Genomic DNA, 23,375 nt, shown 5'->3' with positions numbered 1-23,375 from the left:
CAGCATTTGGTATCTATCTTCGGATTAAACCAGCACCTGCAGTTCCTTCCTACACAAATCTATTGACAATGTTGTCTGTGTTAATCAGAAGGCTCTAGGCTCTAGTAATGTCTTCTGTCATTGTGTCACTTTAGTAGATGATCAACAAAATTGTGTTTTAATATTATGCCTGTCAAAAACCAAACACCATTTCTGAAAAAAAGGAGCCATAATTCCTGGGGAGTAACCTCAATTTCAGGTTATGAAAATGTTAAAGAGAAATGTTAAAGAGATTCCAGTAAGGATGTCAAGGGTTTTGGGGAGAACACAGGAGAATGTGGTTGAGAGGGAAAGATAGATCATCCATGATTGAATGGTGGAGTAGACACGATGGGCTGAATGGCTTAATTCTGCTCCCATGACTTATGAATGTATGAAAATCAGATTTAGGACAGGACTATGCTGAATGGTCCAGTAATTGACCTGTCAATGCTGGCTGAAGATTAAGTTCTTCATTGTTGGGATGTTGTTGGGAACTAAACTGATTCTTGGCTTCATTGGTAAAAAGCATGATTGATTGAAGACCTTCCTCTCGACAAACATTATTTATTCCCTTTCTGGCATAGTGCTAGCTCCCAGTTTGAACTGTGGTAGAATTAAAAGGCCTTAAAATTATTTCATTTTGATAATTTTCACAATAATATTAATATTATTTTTTTATTGTTTTTACTTATACTGGCATTAGAGTGTATCATTGAACACACCCACACTTTAACCAGCATGTAAATAAGAGAGAGAACGGTCCATGGAGAAGTTCATCGGGAATATTGCATGCAAAGTGATTTTTCTATGAATGTTTGGATGCAGAAGACTTGGGTGGTGCAGCGGTGGAGCTACTGCCTTACAGTGCCAGAGACGCTGGTTCGATACTGACTGTGGGTGCTTGTCTGTACGGAGTTTGTACATCCTCCCCATGACCTGCGTGGGGTTTCTCTGAGATCTTCATTTTCCTCCCACACTCCAAAGACGTACAGGTTTGTAGGTTAATTGGCTTGGTATAATTGAAAATTGTCCCTAGTGTGTGTAGGATAGTGTTAGTGTGCGGAGATTGCTGGCCGGTGCGGACTCGGTGGGCCAAAGAGCCTGTTTCTGCGCTGTATCTCTAAACTAAACCAAACTAAGATGCTCCAGCAATCAGAGACTTTGCAGAGATAAAGAAAGGAGTTGGGTTGTGCTTAGCTTGGATGGAGGAATAAAGAACTCGTTTTTTTTGCAGAGATATGTGGGCGATAGATTTGAAGCAACATGTTTGTTCAACAAGTAATTTATACGTTGAATAATAGTTCAAATAAGCTATTTCAATACAGATCATCCACCCCAATACTGAAACACAACAAATAACCCCGCCAAGTACATCATCTCACTGCCATCATCATTGAATTATTTATCTATTCTCTGAATTATTGGCAAGGCCAATGAAGAACAAGGTCTACTGGCCACATCACAAGATCTAAGGAGACATCAAGGATTCAATTCTCTTTTGTCTTTAGTGCATCACATTTGGACAACTGATGAAAAGGATATTTGCAGATCAAGACATTGAATATGGAACAAATGTTGTGGGGCTGCAGAAATGTCTACCTTCCTGAATACTTCTGAGACCAGGACCACAGAGGGAAGGTATCTACAGGCACTGGAAAGTTACCACCATCACCCCCTCCATAAAATCCCCGTTTCACTGGAAGGATAAACTAATCAATGGCAGTGGTCTTTCCCAAGCCAACAATGGCTCTCCCACAATGAATCCCTATTAGCTTTGAGAACATTGAACCCATGCAGTAACAGCACACTGAAGCCCTGTGTAAGCAGCGGACAAAGTGCAGCGTCCCACCCATCTGATTCACCAGCCCCCTCCTGCCCAGCCTGTGGGTCCCACATCAGCCTCACCAGTCAGCATGAAGCCCAGAGTGCTGAAGTGGAGGCAAGTCATCTCGATCCCGAGCAGCAGCCTCTGAAAAATGTGCAGGTTTAAGTGTTCGACTCCTTCTCCAATTTATTTTTCATTTCCGATGAAGAAGTTTGCTGAAGATTTCACTGTGGCCAACAGCAGGCAGGAAAGTTGCAGGAGATAGGAATGGATTGGCCAGATGGGCAATAATCAAAAATGTAGTTCAGTCAGCGAAATGTGAGGGATTTGGACAGGGCAACAAAGTCAAGCAAACACTCAGTTAATGGTAGAGTGCTGAACAGTGTGCAAGCAAGATATTAGAAAGATGCGCGCTAATGATAAGACCAGGGCGAGGGCATAGAGTCATAGAGTGATACAGCGCGGAAACAGGCCCTTCGGCCCAACTTGCCCACACCTGCCAACATGTCCCATCTATACTAGCCCCACCTGCCTGCATTTGGTCCATATTCCTCCAAACCTGTCCTATCCATGCACCTGTCTAACTGTTTCTCAAATGTTAGGATAGTTCCTGCCTCAACTACCTCATCTGGCAGCTTGTTCCATACACCCACTACCCTTTGTGTGAAAAAGTTGTCCAGTCATTTTATAATTTTATACGTTTCTATTAGATCCCCCTCATCCTTCTAAATTCCAGTGAAGACAAGCCCACTCTTTCCAATCGTTCCTCATATGACAGTCCCGCCATCCCAGGGATTAACTTTGTAATCCTACGTTGCACTGCCTCAATAGCAAGGATGTCCTTCCTCAAATTAGGAGACCGATAACTGCACACAATACTCCAGATTACTCTTATACTCAAATCCTTTTGTTAATAAGGCTAACATGCCATTAGCTTTCTTCACTGCCTGCTGTACCTGCATGTTTACATTCCGGTCTCCCAGGTCTCGTTGCACTTCCCCTTTTCCTAATCTGACACCATTGATATATTAATCTGCCTCCTTGTTCTTGCTGCCAAAGTGGATAACCTCACATTTATATACAATATAATGCATCTGCCCTCACACTCAACCTGTCCAAGTCACCTTGCAACCTCCTAGCATCCTCTTCGCAGTTCATACTGCCACGCAGCTTTGTGTAATCTGCAAATTTGCTAGTGTTACTTTTAATCCCATCATCTAAATCATTAATATATATTGTAAATAGTTGCAGCCCCAGCACCGAGCCTTGCGGCATTCCACCCGCCACTGCCTGCCATTCTGTCAGGGACCCGTTTATTCCTACTCTTTGTTTCCTGTCTGCCAACCAATTCTCTATCCATGTCAATACCCTACCCCCAATACCACGTGCTCTAATTTTGCCCATTAACCTCCTGTGTGGGATCTTATCACAGGCTTTCTGAAAGTCCAGATACACTAGTGTCATCCATGCTAGGATCCTTTTCCAGTCGACCTTGGCCAGCTCCTCTCTTTTGCCTTCATAGTCCCTTTTGTTCAACATGCTACATTAACAGTTCTACACTTTAAGAATAAGGGGTAAGCCATTTAGAACGGAAATGAGGAAACACTTTTTCACACATATAGTTGTGAGTCTGTGGAATTCTCTGCCTCAGAGAATGTCTGTGGAATTCCCTGCGGTGGAGGCCGGTTCTCTGGATACTTTCAAGAGAGAGCTAGATAAGGCTCTTAAAGATAGTGGAGTCAGGAGATACGAGAAGGCAGAAACGGGGTACTGATTGGGGATGATCAGCCATGATCACATTGAATGACGGTGCTGGTGCGAAGGGCCGAATGGCCTACTCTTGCACCTATTGTCTATTGTCTACCATATCCACTGGCTCTCCTTCATCCATTTTACTTGTCACATCCTCAAAAAATTCCAGAGAAGGATTTCCCCTTCATAAATCCATGCTGACTTGGACCAATCCTTTTATTGCTATCCAAATACACTGTTATTACTTATTTAATAATTGACTCCAGCATCTTCCCCACCACCGATGTCAGGCTAACTGGTCTATAATTCCCTGTTTTATCTCTCGCTCCTTTCTTGAAAAGAGGGCTAACATTAGCTACCCTCCAATGCACAGGAACTGATCATGAATCTATAGGACATTGGAAAATGATCACCAATGCATCCCCGATTTCTAGAGCCACCTCCTTGAGTACTTACCCTGGGATGCAGACCATCCTATCCTGGGGATTTATCAGCCTTCAGTCTCATCAGTCTACCCAATACTATTTCTCGCCTAATGCAAATTTCTTTCAATTCCTCTGTCTCCCGAGATCCTCTGTCCTCTAGTACATCTGAAAGATTGTTTGTGTCTTCCTTAGTGAAGACAGAACCAACTCTTGTTCACCTCCTGTTCAACTCTTCTGCCATTTCCTTGTTCCCCATAATAATTTCACCTGTTTCTGCCTTCAATGGACCCACGTTTGTCTTTACTAATCTTTTTCTCTTAACATACCTAAAGAAGCTTTTACTATCTTTCTTTATATTCTTGGCCAGCTTACCATCGTACTTCATCTTTTTACCCCCTATTGCCCTTTTTGTTACCTTCTGTTGTCCTTTGGAAGTTTCCCAATCCTCTGGCTACTCTTTGCTATGTTATACACCCTTTCTTTTAGTTTTATTCCCTAACTTCCTTTTCAGCCACAATTGCCTCTTACTCCCCTTAGAATCTTTCTTCCTCTTTGGAATGAAATGATCCTGCATCTTCTGGATTATGCCCAGAAATTTCTGCCATTGCTGTTCCACTGTTGTCCCTGCTAGGATCCTTTTCCAGTCGACCTTGGCCAGCTCCTCTCTCATTCCTTCATATTCCCCTTTATTCAACACGCTACACTGACACTTCTGATTTAACCTTCTCCCTCTCAAATTGCAGATTTAAACTTATCATATTATGGTCACTACCTTGAGTTCCCTTATTAAATCTGGTTCATTAGACAACACTAAATCCAGAATTGCCTTCTCTCTGGTAGGCTCCAGTGCAAGCTGCTCTAAGAATCCATCTCGGAGGCATTCTACAAACTCTTTTTCTTGGGGTCCAGAATCAACCTGATTTTCCCAGTCTACCTGCATATTGAAATCTCCCATTACCTTTGTTACAATCCTCCTCCCCTTTTCCTTCTTTCTCCCTCCCCCCCCCCCCCCCCCCCCCCCCCCCCCCCCCCCCCCCCCATCAGTCTGAAGAAGGGTTTCGGCCCGAAACGTCGCCTATTTCCTTCGCTCCATAGATGCTGCTGCACCCGCTGAGTTTCCCCAGCAATTTTGTGTACCTTTGTTACATGCCAATTTTAACTCCTGCTGTAACTAGCATCCTATAACCATGCTACTGTTTGCAGGCCTGTAGATACCTTTACAATTCCTCAATTCTATCCACAGCCACTCTACATCATCAGTCACTATGTCACCCCTCGCAAGGGACTGAATTTCATCCCTTACCAACAGAGCTACCCCACCTTCCCTGCCCACCAGCCTGTAGTTTCTATAGGACATATAACCCTGAATATTCAGTTCCCAGTCCCGATCCTCCTGCAGCCATGTCTCTGTAATCCCCACAATATCATATCTACCAATCTCTGACTGAGCCTCAAGCTCATCCACTTTACTTCTTATACTTCGCACATTCATATATAATACTTTTAATCCATCACTCACCTCACCTTTCACATCGATTCCTATTTCACTTGGCCAAACTCTCCTATCCCTTTGTGAGCTTTCTGCCCTGTTAATTCTGGTATCTTTCTTAACTTTACCTATACTCTCTTTCCCTTTAACTCCATCCTTGTATTTCCAATATGTCTCCTCCCCCCCCCCCCCCCCCCCCCCCCCCCCCCCCCCCCACTATTTAGTTTAAACCCACCTGTGTAGCAGTGGCAAACCTGCCTGCCAGAATGCTGGCCCCCTGCCTGTTAAGGTGCAACCCATCCCTTTTGTACAATTCACCCTTACCCCAAAACAGATCCCAGTGGTCTAAGAATCTAAATCCCTGCCCCCTGCACCAGCTCCTCAGCCCCATATTCAGATCCTCTATCTCCCTGTTCCTGCCCTCACCAGCACGAGGAGCAGGAAGCAAACCGGAGATAACCACCCTGCAGGTCCTGCTGTTCAGCCTTCTTCTGAGCTCTCTAAAGTCATGCTGCAGAATTTCTTTCCGCTTCTTCCCGTTATTTGTGACGACATGCACGACCATTTCCGGCTGCTCACCTTCACCCATAAGTATGCCCTGCAATCGGTCCGTGATGTCCTGGATCCTGGCACCAGGGAGGCAACACACCATCCTTGACTCCCGCCTGTTGCTGCAGAAACCCCTGTCTGTACCTCTCACAATGGAGTCCCCAACTACCACGGCTCTGCCTGACGTTGGTCTCCTCGGTTTTGCTTCAGCGCCACGTTTTGACTTGCAGACCTGTCTGTCGCTCAGAATGGCAGTGTCTTCTGTCCCGACAGCTTCCAAGAGGGCAAACCTTTCAAGAGGTACATCCCCCTGGGGCCTCCTGAACTCCAAGCTTCTTTCCCTTCCTCATCGTCACCCACCTTCTCTCTTTCGGTATCTTTGCTGTAAGCGATCTCGCTGTAGTTCCTGTCCAGGAAACTCTGGTTTTCCTGAGGTCATCCAGTTGCCTCTCCAGTGCCCCAACACGGACCTTCAGGAGCTGAACCTGGACACACTTTCCACAGTTGTAGCAGCCAGAGGCACCTGCAGTGTCCCTGCCCTCCCACATCCTGCAAGCATCACACTCAATCAGCTTACCTGTCATTTCTTCACTGCATCTCACCCTCTCCAAATTTTGGCGTAGTCTCCTCACCTCAGCCTCCTCGCCGAAGACTCTCGAGCCAAAACCTCGCACTTTTCTCACAAGACTCTCGAGCCAAAGACTTGCACTTTTCTCACAAGGCACTTCCCTCGACAAGGCTGCTCCCCTGGAGCAAACCTTGATTATTTTAGCTTTGATTTCATCTTTCGTATCTCGTTGTGTTTTATGATCAATTTCCCTCCCGGGATAAGTAAAGTTCCATCGTATTGTATCGTAAGCCTGTTCCTCCATCGTCAAATACCACCATGTACTGAGCATTAGGCACCTCTCCTTGCCTACCCCATCCCTTCTTAATGGGACTTAGGTTCAGGGAACCAATCCATGACAAGCATCTCCACAATCTTTGGTGGTTATCTGTCTGGAAGTGCAGCTGCTGCCAGACAGGTTTATCTGATCCTACATTCATGATTCAGGAGGTTTCATGAGGTTCCAACATCTACACCCTTATTTAGTTTATGTTCAGAGTTAAGTTTAATTTAGAGATACAGCGTAGAAATAGGCCCTTCAGCCCACCTAGCCCATGCTAACCATAGATGAATCATTCACATACACATACTCATACACTTCATACACCTTAAGGGCAATTTTACCAAGGCCAATTAACCTAAGTAGACGATGGACTAATTTTGTTCATAACTTATGAACTTATGAACCTACAAACCTGTACATTTTTACAATATGGGGGAAAATCGGAGCACCTGGAGGAAACCCACATGGTTACAGGGAGAACATGCAAACTCTACAGGGACAGACCAAGTTTGTGCTTCGGACATATCTTATCAAAATAAGACACCGAGTGACTGTGACTGTTCTGCTGGCTGCCTCCTTCACCCGGCATCTTGTACAGAAGTTTAGACACCACACAACTTGGGCAATTGGATCGCTTGTATTAGCAGTAGACCTGTGGCTAGGCCACATATAAGTGCCTGATCTACCACTAGGTGTGATTACTTGGGGATCTTTTCAGTGCAAGAAAGCTTTGGAGTGAGTAGTTGAGAGGCACAGGCTGTTGGTCTGCCACTACACCAGTTAAATGAGGATATATCACATGGTTAGTCTGTCGCCACCACATCAGTCGCTAATCAGCTGCTGATCCATGGCTTGGCTAGACTACATGTGCCGGTTCCTTGGGGAGACAGTGTGGGGGACTGTCATTAGGGAGGGTAGACTGCTGATCCATGGCTTGGATGAATCCATTGATTCTCCCATTAAATGTGGACCCATCGCTAGACCAGAGAGGCCGATGATCAGTAGCCAGCTCCTCTCCTGTTGTGCTCCAATGAACTCACTGAGGACCTCACCACCACCTCCGTTTGGTTAGCGGATATAACAAACAAAGGAACTGATTCAAGGCTGTGCTCAAAGCCTCCATGAAAAGATGCAGCATCCCCAGTGCCTCCTGGCCGTCTCTGACCCTGTGAGCACTCAAAGTCGAGAAGGAGCATTTGGATGGCATTGAGAACCTCGAACCTGGGCATTGGCAACGCACAGGACCCTGCGTAAGCAGCAGAAGGAGTGCACCATCTCACAAACCACCCACCATTAGTTCCTTCAGATTCCTCCTGAACCAGGGGTGGAAGAGTGTAGGGAACACCTGCAGATGCTTGTTTAAATCGAAGGTAGACACAAAATGCTGGAGTAACTCAGCGGGACAGGCAGCATCTCTGGAGAGTAGGAATGGGTGACATTTCAGGTCGACTATACTTCTTACCACCCTGCTACCTGCAAAGACTCCCAATTCCTCTGTCTACGCCACATCTGCGCCCAAGATGAGGTGTTCCGTACTAGGATATCCGTGATGTCCTCATTCTTTAGGGAACTAGGGTTCCCCTTTTCCATAATTGATGAGGCTCTCACTCGTGTCTCCACGGTACCCCACAGCTCCGCTCTTGCTCCCCCTCCCCCTAGTAGCAACAGAGACAGTCCCCCTTGTCCTTATCTTCCACGCCATCAGCCATCGTATACAACAAATAATCCGTCGAAATTTTCACCACCTCCAATGGGATTCCACCACTAGTCACATTTTCCAATCTCGACCGCTTTCCGGCTTCTGCAGAGACTGTTCCCTCCGCAACTCCCTGGTTAACTCATCCCTTCCCACCCAAACCACCACCTCCCCTGGTACCTTCCCCTGCAACTGCAGAAGGTGCAACACTTGTCGCTATACCTCCTCACTCGACTCTGTCCAGGAACCCCAACAGTCCTTTCATGTTAGGCAGAGGTTCACTTGCACCTCCTCCAACCTCATCTACTGTATCTGTTGTTCAAGATGTGGGCTCTTATACATCGGCGACACCAAACGCAGACTGGGCGATCGTTTCACGCAACACCTTCGTTCAGGCCGCCTGAACTCACCTATCTACCTACCTGGAGTATCGTGTGCAGTTTTGGTCTTCTAATTTGAGGAAGGACATTCTTGCTATTGAGGAAGTGCAGCATAGGTTCACGAGGTTAATCCCGGGATGGCGGGACTGTCATACGATGAAAGAATGGAGCGACTGGGCTTGTATTCACTGGAATTTAGGATGAGAGGGGATCTTATAGAAACATATAAAATTATTAAGGGATTTGACACGCTAGATGCAGGAAACATGTTCGGATGTTAGGGGAGTTCAGAACTAGGGGCCACAGTTTAAGAATAAGGGGTAGCCCATTTAGAACTGAGTTGAGGAAATACTTTTTCACACAGAGAGTTGTGAATTTGCGGAATTCTCTGCCTCAGAAGGCAGTGGAGGCCGATTCACTGGATGCATTAAAAAAAGTTAGATAGACCTCTTCGAGCTAGCGGAATCAAGAGATATGGGGAGAAGGCAGGGACGGGGTACTGATTGCGAATGATCAGCCATGATCACATTGAATGGTGGTGCTGGCTCGAAGAGCCGAATGGCCTACTGCACTTGTTGTCTATGTATCTATGTATCTACTGTATGTACCTGATCTCCAGGCTGCTGGACACTTTAATTCTCCTTCTCATTCCGCCACAGAACTTTCGGTCCTAGGTCTCCTCCATTGTCAGAGTAAGGTTAAACGCAAATTGGAGGAACAGCATCTCATATTTTGTTTGGGCAGCTTACAGCTCAGTGGTATGAATATTGATTTCTCTCACTTCTGGTAGCCCCGGCATTCCCTCTCTCTCTATCCCTCCCCCACCCAAGTCGCACCAGCTTCTCATTTTCACCCAACAAACAGCTAACAATGGCCTGTTTCCATTATTATCATTACTTTTTTGCACATCTTTCATTCATTGTTCTTTAACTCTCGTTTTTACTTGTGTAGGAAAGAACTGCAGATGCTGGTTTAAATCGCAGGTTGACATAAAATGCTGGAGTAACTCAGCGGGACAGGCAGCATCTCTGCAGAGAAGGAATGGATGACGTTTCGGGTAGAGACCCTTCTTCAGACTGACTATATCATATGAAAAATTATTTTTAAATGTTAATATCAATTCGCCTGTCAGTGCACTTGCAGTTAATAAGCACTCGTGCACCGAAGTGTGTATACTTGTGGCATAGGTAGTGTACAAATGGGCTTCTGAACAATGTTGGTTTCCTCTCGGATGTTTTAATTTTCCTCTACTTTTTTTTTGCAGCTTAGTCTGAACCAGGGCTGTTGAAAAATGATCTTCCTCTTGCGAAATAGTGGTTTTAAACTGATGAATTAAGCCATTGCAAAAACAGCAACCAGCTGGACTGGTCTCACTGGTCTGCTTCGGAATTCACTCCAGAAGGTTGGGCATTTTGCTGCTGATCTTTAACTGAGGGGCGCAGCAGCACCTGACATTCGTTATTAACAAGGTATCCAGAATCGGACATGCAGGCTCGGATGTCAGGTTTTGCAGCTCAATGGAGTTGACTGGATTCTTTCCCGACCAGGAAACAAAAATACCGTGTAAGATATGATCCAAGAGTGAACCAAATTGTAAATGTAAAGATGAAATATCTTTCTAATTCTCTCATCCTAACACTGGTTGCTTGGGCAACTGCACAAGCTTTGGCCAGTTCTAACGGCGGTGGTTCAGTGGGATCTTCCCGTTTCTGTACAATGTCTTTAAACAAGTCACATTCCCATTGGGAGCTCTAGAAGATGTGAAGATTATGCCTCTGTCTCACCCACTCCCAGATCTCTCATATCCCCCTCACCCACTCCCAGGTCTCTTATTCCCCCCCACCCCCCACCCACAGAATGAGAGCATGGACTTTGAACATGGCGCCAAAACACATCGCATGTGGCTCAGTAGATTATTCCCGTACACTTGCTAAACGGGGATCGGGGGTCTGGCGATACTCTACTGGACTGTTTGTAAGGATAATAATTTCACTGTGTTAACAATTAACATATGTGACAAGAAAAAGCACTATTGATTATTGACTCCCAGGACTCTGATCCCCCTCTCATCCCCCACCCCACACCTCCCACTCCCAGATATCTTCCCCCCCCCCCCCCTCACCACCCCCACCCCCACCCCATCCCAGGTCTCTGATCTCCCCCCTCACTCCCTGTCCCTCAGTCTCTGATCTCCCCCTCACTCACTCACTCACTCACTCACTCACTCACTCACTCACTCACTCACTCACTCACTCACAGGGCCACTGACCCCCATCTCTCCCACCAACACCACCTCTGATCTCCCACTCGCCCATTCCCAGCATCACTGGTCTGTTTTATGTCCACTCCTGGGGATTCTGACTTCTCTCTCACCCATCCCTGTTGCCTCAGGTCTCTCTCCCACTCATTCCTAGAAACTCTGATCTTCCACTCACCCTCTGCTGGGACTTGGTCTCCCTCTCACCGGGGTCTCTGATCTCTTCCTTGCTCATCCCTCTTATCTCTGGTCTCTTTGTGCTTGCTGCTTTCTCGCCTATTCCGTGGCCCCAGACTCCCCCATGCTTGAGAAAGACCCACAAACCGATGCTGCCACAACCGTTGTTACTGAGATAATTCCCCGTACTTCTGTTTAAACCGTATCATTTAAATGTCCTGAATATTTTCAAATGCCTTTATGTTTACTCCTCGGAAACAATGTGCCAACAATTATCTTTTGAAAATTACTGACCTGAATAAATACTTTTCCATGATTTTCTTGGTCTTTTCCCAGTTGCAGCCACAACTTATGAAGTTCTTGTTGCAACTTAGACATAGTTGATCCATTGATAATGTTTAGTATTATTCTAGTATTATTTATATTATATTATTTTAGTATTATTTATATTATTTTGGCTTTGGACCCTCGGCATGTGAAAGCACCTTCTCCACAATTACTTGAAGAAGTATTTTGCCCTTCAAAGTCTTCACCCATCATCATGCCTTCCTTAAAGTGAACCATCCTGTGTAGGTTTTCCTGGTGCTTCCAATTCCAGAATCAACCTTTTCATTTTTTTGGTCATTTTCTCTCTTTACCTGCCTTGCAATGAGGAAATCAAATCTTGCTCATGCCCCTGGGATGATCGTGACAATAACCCAAAATGAAAATCACTCCGTTTATCTGTTCTGCAGAAAGGCTTCAGCTTGAAACATCTGCTCTGTTTCTCTTACCAGAGGCGCTGACTGACCTGCTGAAAGTTTCCAGCCTCTCTATTTTTATTTCTGCATTTGAGACATTTCAGACCTCAGATGTTATTTATATTTGTTCTTGCATTTCAGATCGATTCTTCGAGTAGATGCAGGCTGTGGAAGCCCAAGCGTTTTGCTTGCATTTTTTTTAATCCTTGTTCATTAGTTGACACATTGATTGATTTGTGAATCTGTACCTCCGTCAACATACAATGGAAAGCTAAGCGAACAGAGTTATGTATACGAGCTACTGCATACTGTGTCCACAATCTAATCGAATGCACAGCTCCTGGAATCTAATGATGTACAGTCTATCTATTCCAATGTTAATAAACCCAAGTGAAAGATTTTGACTTCACCGATAAACCAAACTCTGGAAGACTATGGAAAAACTGATCAGTAAGGAAGTGAAGAAGGAATGCTCGCCTTTACATATTGGGACACAATATATAATAGTTGGGGCTTTATGTTGAACCTTACAAGGTATTTGTGAGTCCACACTTGCTGCATTGGGAGGATGGGATTGTGTTGGAGAGAGTGCAGAGGAGATTCACCAGGGTGTTTCCTGGATTGGAGGACTTTAGTTACAGGGAGAGATTGGATAGGCTGGGCTTGTTGTCCCTGGAGTGGAGGAGGCTTGAGGGTGACCCAATAGAAATATAAAATACTTTGAATATTATAAATATGAGAGTCAAAATCATTTCCCCATGATAAGGGTATCTAAAACAAGACTATGTAGGTTAAGGTGAGAGGAAGGAGATGTAAAGGGAATCTGAGGGTACATTTCTTACTCAGAAAGTGGTTGATGTTTGCAATTCAGAGGAGGTGGTGAATCAAGTATAATCACCATGTTTATGAAGTGTTTTGATGGACACTTAATTAGACAAGGCACAGAAGTAAACAAACCTAATGCATGTTATTGGGATTAGTGTAGATGGACAAAAAGGCCAGGATATGGACGTGGTGGGCCGAAAGGCCAGTTTCAGTCCATGATTATGATCTCCTTCTGTTTGTTTCTTAAGCAGAAGCTCAAGTGTTGGACTGGAGAAAGGTGTGATGCCTCCAGTCCCCTGCGTGGAGAAAGGTATTTCAAACTGCCTGGGCAACCTCTTGTTACTACCCACAGGGCAGAAGAAAGCTGGGTACCTATAGATCTTTATTACATCACAGAGTCGTACAGAGTAGAAACATGCCCTTTGGGCAAACTGCACCTGTCAGCCCCCAAACAGCCATTTACACCAATCCTAAGCTGATCCCATTGTATTCTCCCAATGGTCCTATCAGCTTCCCAGGTTTGACCTCCACCTACGCATAAGGACAATTTAAGATAATCAATTAATTTGCCTATCTGCATGTTCCTGAGATGTGGGAGAAAACTGGAGCACTGATAGGAATCCATTGCAGTCACCTGGAGAAGGTGTAAACTCCACATAGACAGTACTGGCGATCTGGCCCAAACCTGGGTTCCTGGAGCTCTGATATGCAAGTTGTGCACTGTGCTACCACAGACCTGGGCAAGCCATATGTTGGTTCAGCAAAATGAAAGCATAAAGGGAATGAATGCACAGTTTGCGACACATTCAGGCTTGGCTCAACACTGGTCAGATTCAATCTCACTCAAACTCACAAAGGCAGAGAATGTAGAGGGACAATGCACGGGGATGAAGGAGGCATGAGGAATCTTTTGGATGAGAGGCTGTGTCAATGGTCATTCTGCCCCATTGGCTGGATGTAAAAGATCCTTAGGCGCTACTCAAGGAATAGTGGGGAGTTCTCAAAGCTGTGTTGCACAAAACCCTTCCCTCAACCACATCATTGGACCAGATCCTCAGCTCATTGTCACACTGCTGCCAGTGGGATTTCTCTGTGCATTCTTTGCCTCATTTCCTACGGTTACTAAACAATAAGTAGTTTATTGGTCGTGATATATTTTGCGACCGGCTGAGTTGGCACTAAGCTCAAACGAATAGACGTTCCTTCTTTAATTGAGTGGATGACCCAGATATCTGTGCGTACGGAGCTAAGGATGAGACCCACCCAACATCCGCAATGGGATTTTTGACACTTGCCTCTGATATATTGCAACAAACCGAGGTTCCAAAAGAGCCTTGCAATGACATTGTGGAATATTAACCTCTTCGTGAACCCTTTTCCTGCTTCCTTGGCAAAGAAATTCCTTTGAGTTTTGGTGCCGTTGTCAATAGTAATACCAGCCCTGCAATGCTCAATTAACTAATGGAGGCACTCCACCCCTTCCATCCTCCTGCACCATTCCCATAGACCCTGTAGCCTTCTATGCCCCCCCCCCCCCCCCCAGTATTTATCTTTGAATGTTAATATTAAATTAGCCTCTGCCCTCATTCAGACGGCACATTCCAAATCATAGCAACTAACTGAATGGAAGATTTTTTCTTTGTGATTCTTTTATTGACTTAAATTTCTGTCTATGCATTGCTGGCTCCACTCACTTTGTAAATACTTCTTCCGCTATCTAAATTGTTGAGGGCTTTAGAACTCACTTATCAAATCCTTACTCTAAGAACAAATACAGAATTCTCCAGTCTCCCCACAGATGAAGTCTCTGACACCAGTAAATCTCTGCATCCTCTTCATTCTCAATTTATCCCCAAAGATGTGAAATACACACTCCTGGCTCTTTCCTTAAAACAAAGTCAATATTGTATCCTTCACATTCTTCTTACAGTAATGCATTTCTTCACACTTCACTGTGTTAAATATTTTATGCCTCGTGTCTGCCTCTTTCACTGATCCACATGCTCTCTTGCGATGTGTTGCTATAATCCGCAATGCTTGTGAATTTTTAAAGATTTGTGTCAAATGATCCCCTGTTTACTCTGGCCGAGGCTATTACAAGATATCAAAACACTACTGGTGCTAACATTGAACCCTGGGGCGCACTGTTGTATAAATCTTCCCAGTTTAATAACACCGAACCATTTTATCTCTACTGTAACTGCTTATTTAATAACAAGGCTCCTATTTTCATATTTTGTAAACAGCCTTTTAAATTCTAAATAGACGGCAATTATATTACCTATTACATTCGAACACAATCAATTTCAATAAAATGTGCTATCTGTGTGATTTTTATTTATTCACCCACAGATTTTGAAATACCAGGTAATTTTTCCTGGAGATGAACTGTCTGTGGGTTTCTCCATGTGTGGCTGATGATGCCATTGCCAGAGCCATTCCCACCCCATTTAAAGTCAGATGTATGACCTCCCAGCTTCAGAGTGAAGATTGATTACCGCACTTCTTCATTAGAATTCCACAGGCAAGTGCATTCATCTCGCTCTCTCTCACACACACGCAAACAAATACACAAGGCACATTCTCAAATATCCACAATTACACACACACTCGCAAATACACACAGATTCACGCTTGTACATACACACTCACTCCTACACACATACAGAGACACCACCCACCCACTCTTGTATAACACAGAGAGACAGATATTCACAGATGTGCATACACACACACACACGCACACACACACGCACACACACACACACACACATGCACACACACACACACACACACACACGCACGCACACGCACACACACGCGCACACACACACACACACACACACACACACACACACACACACACACATTGGAGGTTGTCTCTGAAACTGATGTGCTACAATGCTGAGAACGATATCCTGCACCCTGTCTCTTCCCCTATGCTCTACCTATTGTACTTGCGTTTGGCCTGATTGTATTATGTATAGTATTATCACTTGAGTGGATAGCAGACAAAACAAAGCGTTTCACTGTACCTCGGTACACGTGACAACCATAAGCCTAAACATACATTCACATGTTCATGCACTCACACACACACGGATGTATTAACTTATAGATGTTGCCATTGATCAATGCTGATCATTGGTACTAATTTGACTATTTTTATGAAAGATTGACACAAAATGCTGGGGTAACTCAGCGGGCCAGGCAGCATCTCTGGAGAAAATGGATAGGTGACGTTTTGGGTCGGGACCCTTCTTCGGGCGCTTATTATTTCCTGTTTTCTGTTTTGGGAAGGGGGTGCTGTTACTGACTATGATGTGCACCGATGTTACACAACGAGCAGCCGGTAGCTACATTGTCAGGGTCGCGATTGGAGCCCCCCGACCACCCAGCACCGGCAGGGGTGACAGGTGCCAGTATTACCAGCGGGTGGGTTATTCTGCACGACCGCAGTACGCTGCTTTAGTTCAATTAGCGAGGCTCCCTTACATGTTTTGTTGGTCTCTATTTCCTCTGTCCACCTGTCTACTGCTGGACTATGCAAAGAAAATGGTGGAGGCAGGTCAGAACGGACACGTTTACTGTTTCCCCGTCTGGTCCATGTAGACATATAAACCCACCAGTGAACACAATAATCCGGTTCTTTGTTACTGAAAAATATTTCCAGAGTGTATTGTTTTATTGCATATTCCCAATACCTGTTCTATTATATCTTTGCATCACATGCTGGTACATCGATAGGACCAAGGTTTCTCGGGGGATTCTGTACAGACCGTTAAATTGATATAAAATCTTCCATCTCACACACTGCCCTGTTGCCCAATTTGTAAATCCCGAAGTTTAGTGCAATATCTGTATGGTCAAACAATTGACAGTCAAATAAAAATTAAGCAAATTAACGTCAATTTTTCATCCAGAGTCTTAATGCATCTGAACGCAATTCACACTTCATAACAAATCTTTCATTTTCCCGTGTAAAAATTAAGATGGTATTTGTAAACATGCCCTACTAAGTGAGAATTGTGTTCAGATTATGTCAGGAATAAAGTTATTTTCATTCCATGGTTTATATTCCCACGAGAAACCGGGGATATTAGAAATCTTCCCACCTTCCCCGCCCCCGATATACAGCAATATATATTGGGAACGGGTTTCAAATCAGGAAATTAATCTCCCCCCCCCCCCCCCCCCCCAAAAAAAGATTATTTGATACAAACAAAACATAGATGAGCGAATGCAATTTCGAGAGGACCAGAGGAGCGAAACGAGAGATAAATGAAAGACGAGGTTGCAAATAATGATATTTAAGAAGGAACTGCAGATGCTGGAAAATCGAAGGTACACAAAAATGCTGGAGAAACTCAGCGGGTGCAGCAGCATCGATGGAGCGAAGGAAATAGGCAACGTTTCGGCACGAAACGTTGCCTATTTCCTTCGCTCCATCGATGCTGCTGCACCCGCTGAGTTTCTCCAGCATTTTTGTGTACCTGCAAATAATGGCACAGAGAAACTGAGTGTTCAGTTTCTGGATCAGTGGATAACGTCCCGTAAGAATTAGCAGCAAGATTAACAGCGAATCTCCCTCCCAGTGTAGGGATGAACTGCAAATGCTGGTTTACACCGAAGATAGACACAAAATGCTGGAGTAGCTCAGCGGGATAGGCAGCATCTCGAGAGAAAAAGAATCAGGGGTCGAGACCCTTCTTCAGACCGAATCTCGTAGCTCAGGCAGGCATTTCAATAAACCATTTCAAGCCAACTATGCAGTCAAACGCCACCATGATTTATTGCATTTTTAAATCGTAAAACTGTTGTTGCCGTGCTGCATGCATGGAGCGAAGTGAACACACTCAGCGATGTATGTGTGCGTGTGACTGACTATAAACACCTGCCTCTGTGCGCTGCAGATAAGGCAGCCTCGCTCACTGGAGAAGCGTTGTGGAATGTCAGTCAGTGCCTGCCCAGACTTTCTGTAGAAGCCGCGCACCCGTGCCTGCCTGCCTGGCCTCTGAGCCTGAGCCTGAGCCTGACACCCGCGGCCAAAGCCAGCTCCAAACCCAGCCCAGTGCCCCTGGGGTTGAGGCAGACGCGACGCAGAATTTCCTCTCTTCTCCTTGTCGCCTTGGCGCTGGGTTCATGCCCCAGTAATCCCGGGGTCAGTTCACGGCGCGGCACCACATCTGCTACGTCGTAGCGTTCAGTCCAGTCTCCCCAGACAGTCTTTTACATCGAGTCCATGTGCGGCTAAAGCGCATAATCCCCTGTCCCACAGTGACAGACTAGCTCGTGTGTTCTCCCCCCACCCCACCCCCACACCCCACACACCACCACCACCACCACCACCACCACCACCACCACCACCACCACCACTGCTGATCCCGGGCTCCCTTCCTTCTCCATATCCCTGAGCCTTCCTCCTCTCGCTGGTGAATTCAACAGCCCTCTCTTGCCCCGGGTCATTCTGCCCGCGGTATTACTGCTCACTAATATAAAATATGATTTATTTTAAATGGTTACTGGGTCCAACTGGCAAGCATGCTCAAAGTAATTAAATCCAATCGAGTCAAACACACTGTGTGTGAGGGAGGGAAGTGTGTGAGAGAGAGAGAGAGAGAGAGAGATAGTAGACACAGAGAGAGAGAGAGATATGGAGGAGAGAGAGGCAGAGGGAGAGAGAGGAGAGACACAGAGAGTGTGTGAGAGAGAGGGGGGGAAGAGTCTCTGTGTGTGTGTGAGAGAGAGAGAGAGAGGACAGAGATAGAGATGGAGGAGAGAGAGGCAGAGAGAGAGGGGGGATAGACACAGAGAGTATGAGAGAGAGAGAGTGGGAAATAATGTGTGTGTGAGAGAGAGAGTAGACAGACAGAGAGAGACGGAGGAGAGAGAGAGGGAGAGACAGAGAGAGAGTGAGAGAGAGAGAGAGAAAGAGAGAGAGAGGGTGAGTGGGAGAGGGAGATTTGGAAATAGGCAGTGTTCATTCGCCACCATTAGCGGCTGCTGACAATCGGATCCGCTGCAGGAGTGTTCTGTACCGGGAGACAGCAAGCCGAACAAGACAGAATCACCGCGCACCAAGTTCACCTGAGCATCCTTCGTTGCCACCAGCGCTCCGCCACACATGCTCCACCGCCTCTCTCCATCAGAGGCTGCGAGCTGCTCGCTGGCGCACGGCGAAGCTCACCACAACCCGAGCCCCGCGGTCAGAAATCTCAGCAAACCCCCCCCCGGGCTCTTACATCGGACAGCCCTCCAGGGCTCCCCCCCTTCCCTCGGGGTAACGCGGGGAGCCGGCCTATGTATCACCGTCGCCAGTCATCAACAAAAGCAATAAATGCAAAACTCACCTTGCACGCTTGTTCCTTTTTCTTCTGCGAGCAGGGTTTCAATCCCCAGACTTGCTCCTTCTGGCTGGGTTTCCTTTGTGCGTATGTTTGTAGTGTGTGTGTGTGTGTTTGCGGTGTGTGTGTGTGTGTGTTTGTGGAGTATGTGTGTGTTTGTGGTGTCTGTGTGTGTGTTTGCGGTGTGTGTGTGTGTATGTGTGTGTTTGTGGAGTATGTGTGTGTTTGTGGTGTCTGTGTGTGTGTTTGCGGTGTGTGTGTGTGTGTTGGTGCGGGCTACGGATGCAGGATAATCCTATCTCCAGGGAAGTCTCCGGGATCTCCCCACAGCAGCTCTGACAGCCCTCGTTCCCGCTCTGCCGCGGAATTTCTTCGGCTCCAGCGACGGGACAGATAGTCTGGGAGCCTGCCTGCGTCCTGCTCTGGGTATGTGTCTGCTGTGCCTGGTGAACGCACGGATGACACCATTAAAGCAGCGTGCGCGCTGCCTGCGATTGACACGAACCAACCCCTCTCTCCCCCGCTGACATCACCCACGCCTCCCGATTCCCCGGTGAATCCCTCGTCCTAAAATACCGTGCACACATCGCCAGCCGCCGGCTCCCTCCCACACTCACCCCCTTCTCCACACTCCTTAATACATCATCCGATAATTTTTTGCACCTCTATTTTTGGTTTCCTGATTATCTCTGCACATAATATGCACCTTTGATTAGCGCCTCTATGTTGCAAAGGGCGCTACCATATCTCTCTCTCTCTCATTCACACACACACACACACACAGATGAAAGAGATCAGATAGAGTAACAGAGATAAGGCACACACGTAGATGGAGTGGGAGAACAGAGACGTGGAGAGAGACAAGGGAGAGATAGGGAGAGGACACTCAGATAAGGAGAGAGGAATGAGAGGGGAGATTCACAGAAAGAGAGAGGCAAACAGAGAGACGAGGGGAGAGAGAGGATACACACGCACACGGGTGAAGAAAGAGAGAACACAGAACGAGAGAGATAAGACGCATACACAAATGGGGGGGGGGGAGAAAAGGGAGAGGGGGAAGACAATCTCAGAAAGACAGAGGGACCAGAGACAGAGAGGGAGAGAGAGGGTGCGCGCACACACACACACACATGAAGAAAGAGGGAACAGAGAGAGACGGGGAGGGGGACACAGTCAGATAAACAGAGACGACACACAGATGGAGAAAGAAGAGCGAGGGGAGAAGACGCACAGAAAGACGAACATTGAGAGAGAGGGGGGAGAGAAAGGACACAAATATCCACATACATAAAACAGAGAAAAGGAGAGAGATAGAGCGACCATCGTGTGGAGTAAAATGCTGTTTAAATAGCTGGTGAATGTTATACAAAAAATACTTTGCTACAAACTGGGAATAAAATGGATTAATTTTGCCCCAGGATTTGTAAGACGGGTGTTGAGGGTGGATATGGGGCTCCGTCGGTTAGATTTCTCCCCCTGCCCACAACCCGGACCGTGTCAATATGAAGTGGGAGCTGGTTACAGACGCCGAGAGCTTCGATCAGGATCATCGAAGGGTGGGATTTGGGAAGAGGGGAAGCGAAGCTGGGCGACAGGGGAGAGATCGGGTTGTATCCGGCGCTGGAAGTGTGAGACGACAGGGAGAACGAGGTACATTTCAGGTCAATAACCAAGCCTGCAGTTGCAGGCGCATCGCGCTCAATGGAAGCAGACGCGAAGGATGGTTGCAGAGGGGAAATTTAAAAAAAGGAAACGAACGGGAAATAATCTTAAAAAGATCAATTCATTGACATTATTAGCGTTCCCCTGTGGATGATTTATGGGAGCGAGTCTCCAGAGTTTCAAGCCTTCCCGATGTGAGTTGAGAGGTTGAGAGAGAGCCATTGAAAAGACCTCCTCGCCATTCATTCCACGTTTCCTGAGCTGCGTTTAATTCTCTTTCACGGTGGAAATGCAGCAATTTCTTTGGTGGCAAATCCCATTGGAGCGAGACTGTTGATGTGGAAGATAGACACACAAAGCAGGAGTAACTCAGCGGGACAGGCAGCATCTCAGGAGAGAAGGAATGGATGACATTTCGGGTCCGGCAATACTTGGAGTCGCCGCGAACCCCTCCCTCCTCACTTGACATCCTATAATCTTTACCTAATTTAAAAATAGTCTCCAATTAACGTCTGGCCCAAGTGATAGACAGACTAACAAATAGACACCGGGCGACAGACGCCTCGATCTATAGGGTGGTTAACTGGATGGATGGTGGGGCTGGGTGGATAAAGGATAACTAACGAGAAATAAGCATTCCGTGACATTATTAAAGATATACACATATATTTGCCTTACATGAATCGGTAATGGATCTTTCTACCTTCGGAATTCGAGGATCATAAGTCATAAGGTCATAAGTGATAGAAGCAGAATTAGACCATTCGGCCCATCAAGTCTACTCCGCCATTCAATCATGACTGAACTCTCTCTCACTCCTAACCCCGTTCTCCTGCCTTCTCCCCATAACCCCTTAACAACCGTATTAATATGGTTGGTGAATAAGCAAGCCATGGGTGGTGAAACAAGAGATCTTTATTAACACAGTGTCCCACTTATTTGTTCACTGGTAGTCTCTGGTGAGTCTCCTTCATGGTCGCGTGGAGTTCCCGCATTCTGGGAACTAGTCGCGGCCTCAGTATGGTCACCGCAAATTTTTCAACATGTTGTAGTGGGGTTGCCATGTAGTTATAGGTAGCCGAGGTAGAAGTAGGTAGTTTTAGTTAATCGCCTTTGCTGACTCATTGGCTCATTGGGTACGTTTTCAGAACCAAGGATAACCGACCGGTAATGTTAAATGTCCGCCGAACTTCACAGCCGTGTATCTCTGGTTTATTAAAAGTTGTCTGGCTTCTTAAAAGTGTCTCCACTCCTTCTCCCCCCTTCTCTCCCCCCCCCCCCCCCCCCCCCCCCCCCCCTTCTCCCCCCGTTCTCCCCCACCCCCTCTCTTTTAAAGGACTTACCGTACACTGTGCTAACCGTGTTTTCTTCCTGTTCATCGCGGTGTGTATCTGTATCTGAAAAAATCGCCTAAGTGGGACAGGCCCATACAAACAGCACCTGTAGTCAGGATCGAACCAGGTCCCTGGTTTTGTAAGGTAGCAACTCTACCGTTGCCCCTAAGTCCGTACATTCTTTGTCCATTTATTTTCCGTATTGGTATATGAACCATAATTATTCACATACTTACTTTCATACACGAATACACTGCAGATACATGTATTATTCTACACATTATGTAATTTTATACACAAGTATTTGATGGCAGACTTACTACAACAATTTTCATTTATGCCAGATTACTACTGCATCAGAACACCTCAAAGTGCTTCACAGATGTTTCATGTAAAAGCTGGTGCTGAGGCACATCAGGAGACATCATATGCGTTACATGCATATAAATAATGCATATGAATGTGTATGCACAATTACTTAATAATTAAATAAATGCTCACAAATACAGGCATATTTCATCATCACTCTTCTTAATAATTTCTATACCCTCACACCTCCTTACGATATAAGCCATTTGGCCCATTGAGTTCCACGCCCTCGGAACCTTTTCACACATATCCGTTGACGCTCATAGATTCTCCTCCCTCCCATCCACCAATTTACAGTAGCCAACTTCCTTCAGTACTGAAGAATTAAACTTCTTCTTCTTCTTCTCCTTGCATATGGCGTTCACAGGCTAAAGTTGTAGGACAACTTGTTCAATGTGATCCTATTTGATTGTGCATGTTCGCCATGTGGGTTTCTCCAGGATTATCTGGTTTCCTCCCGAATCCCAGAGACATTTTGGTTTGCAGGCTACTTGGACACTGTAAATTACTTCAGGTGTGTAGTGAATGGTAGAATCTGTTGCTGGGAATGTGGGGAGAATAGTAAGATTAAACGAGAACTTACCAGTTTGAAGTTTGATCTTTATTTTATGAGGAGTTACGATGAGGGATTACGTGAAGA

The 23,375-nt window shown here is 45.9% G+C and overlaps 1 protein-coding gene across 2 annotated transcripts in view; it reads right to left on the bottom strand.

The window, feature by feature from the left end:
* Positions 1-19,875, bottom strand: part of slc1a2 (solute carrier family 1 member 2) — a 105,176-nt gene extending 85,301 nt beyond the window's left edge. For both annotated transcript variants that reach the window (XM_033039252.1, XM_033039253.1), the window contains exon 1: positions 19,377-19,875. The gene's annotated coding sequence lies outside the window, so the exon portion shown is untranslated. The remainder of the gene's footprint in view (positions 1-19,376) is intronic.
* Between the last annotated feature and the right edge of the window lie 3,500 nt (positions 19,876-23,375).

This window comes from Amblyraja radiata, chromosome 20 (genome assembly GCF_010909765.2).
Source record: "Amblyraja radiata isolate CabotCenter1 chromosome 20, sAmbRad1.1.pri, whole genome shotgun sequence".
In the NCBI taxonomy this organism is placed as follows: Eukaryota; Metazoa; Chordata; class Chondrichthyes; order Rajiformes; family Rajidae; genus Amblyraja; species Amblyraja radiata.
The sequence above is the reverse complement of the archived record's forward strand: the minus strand, read 5'-3'. Positions and strand labels throughout refer to the sequence as shown.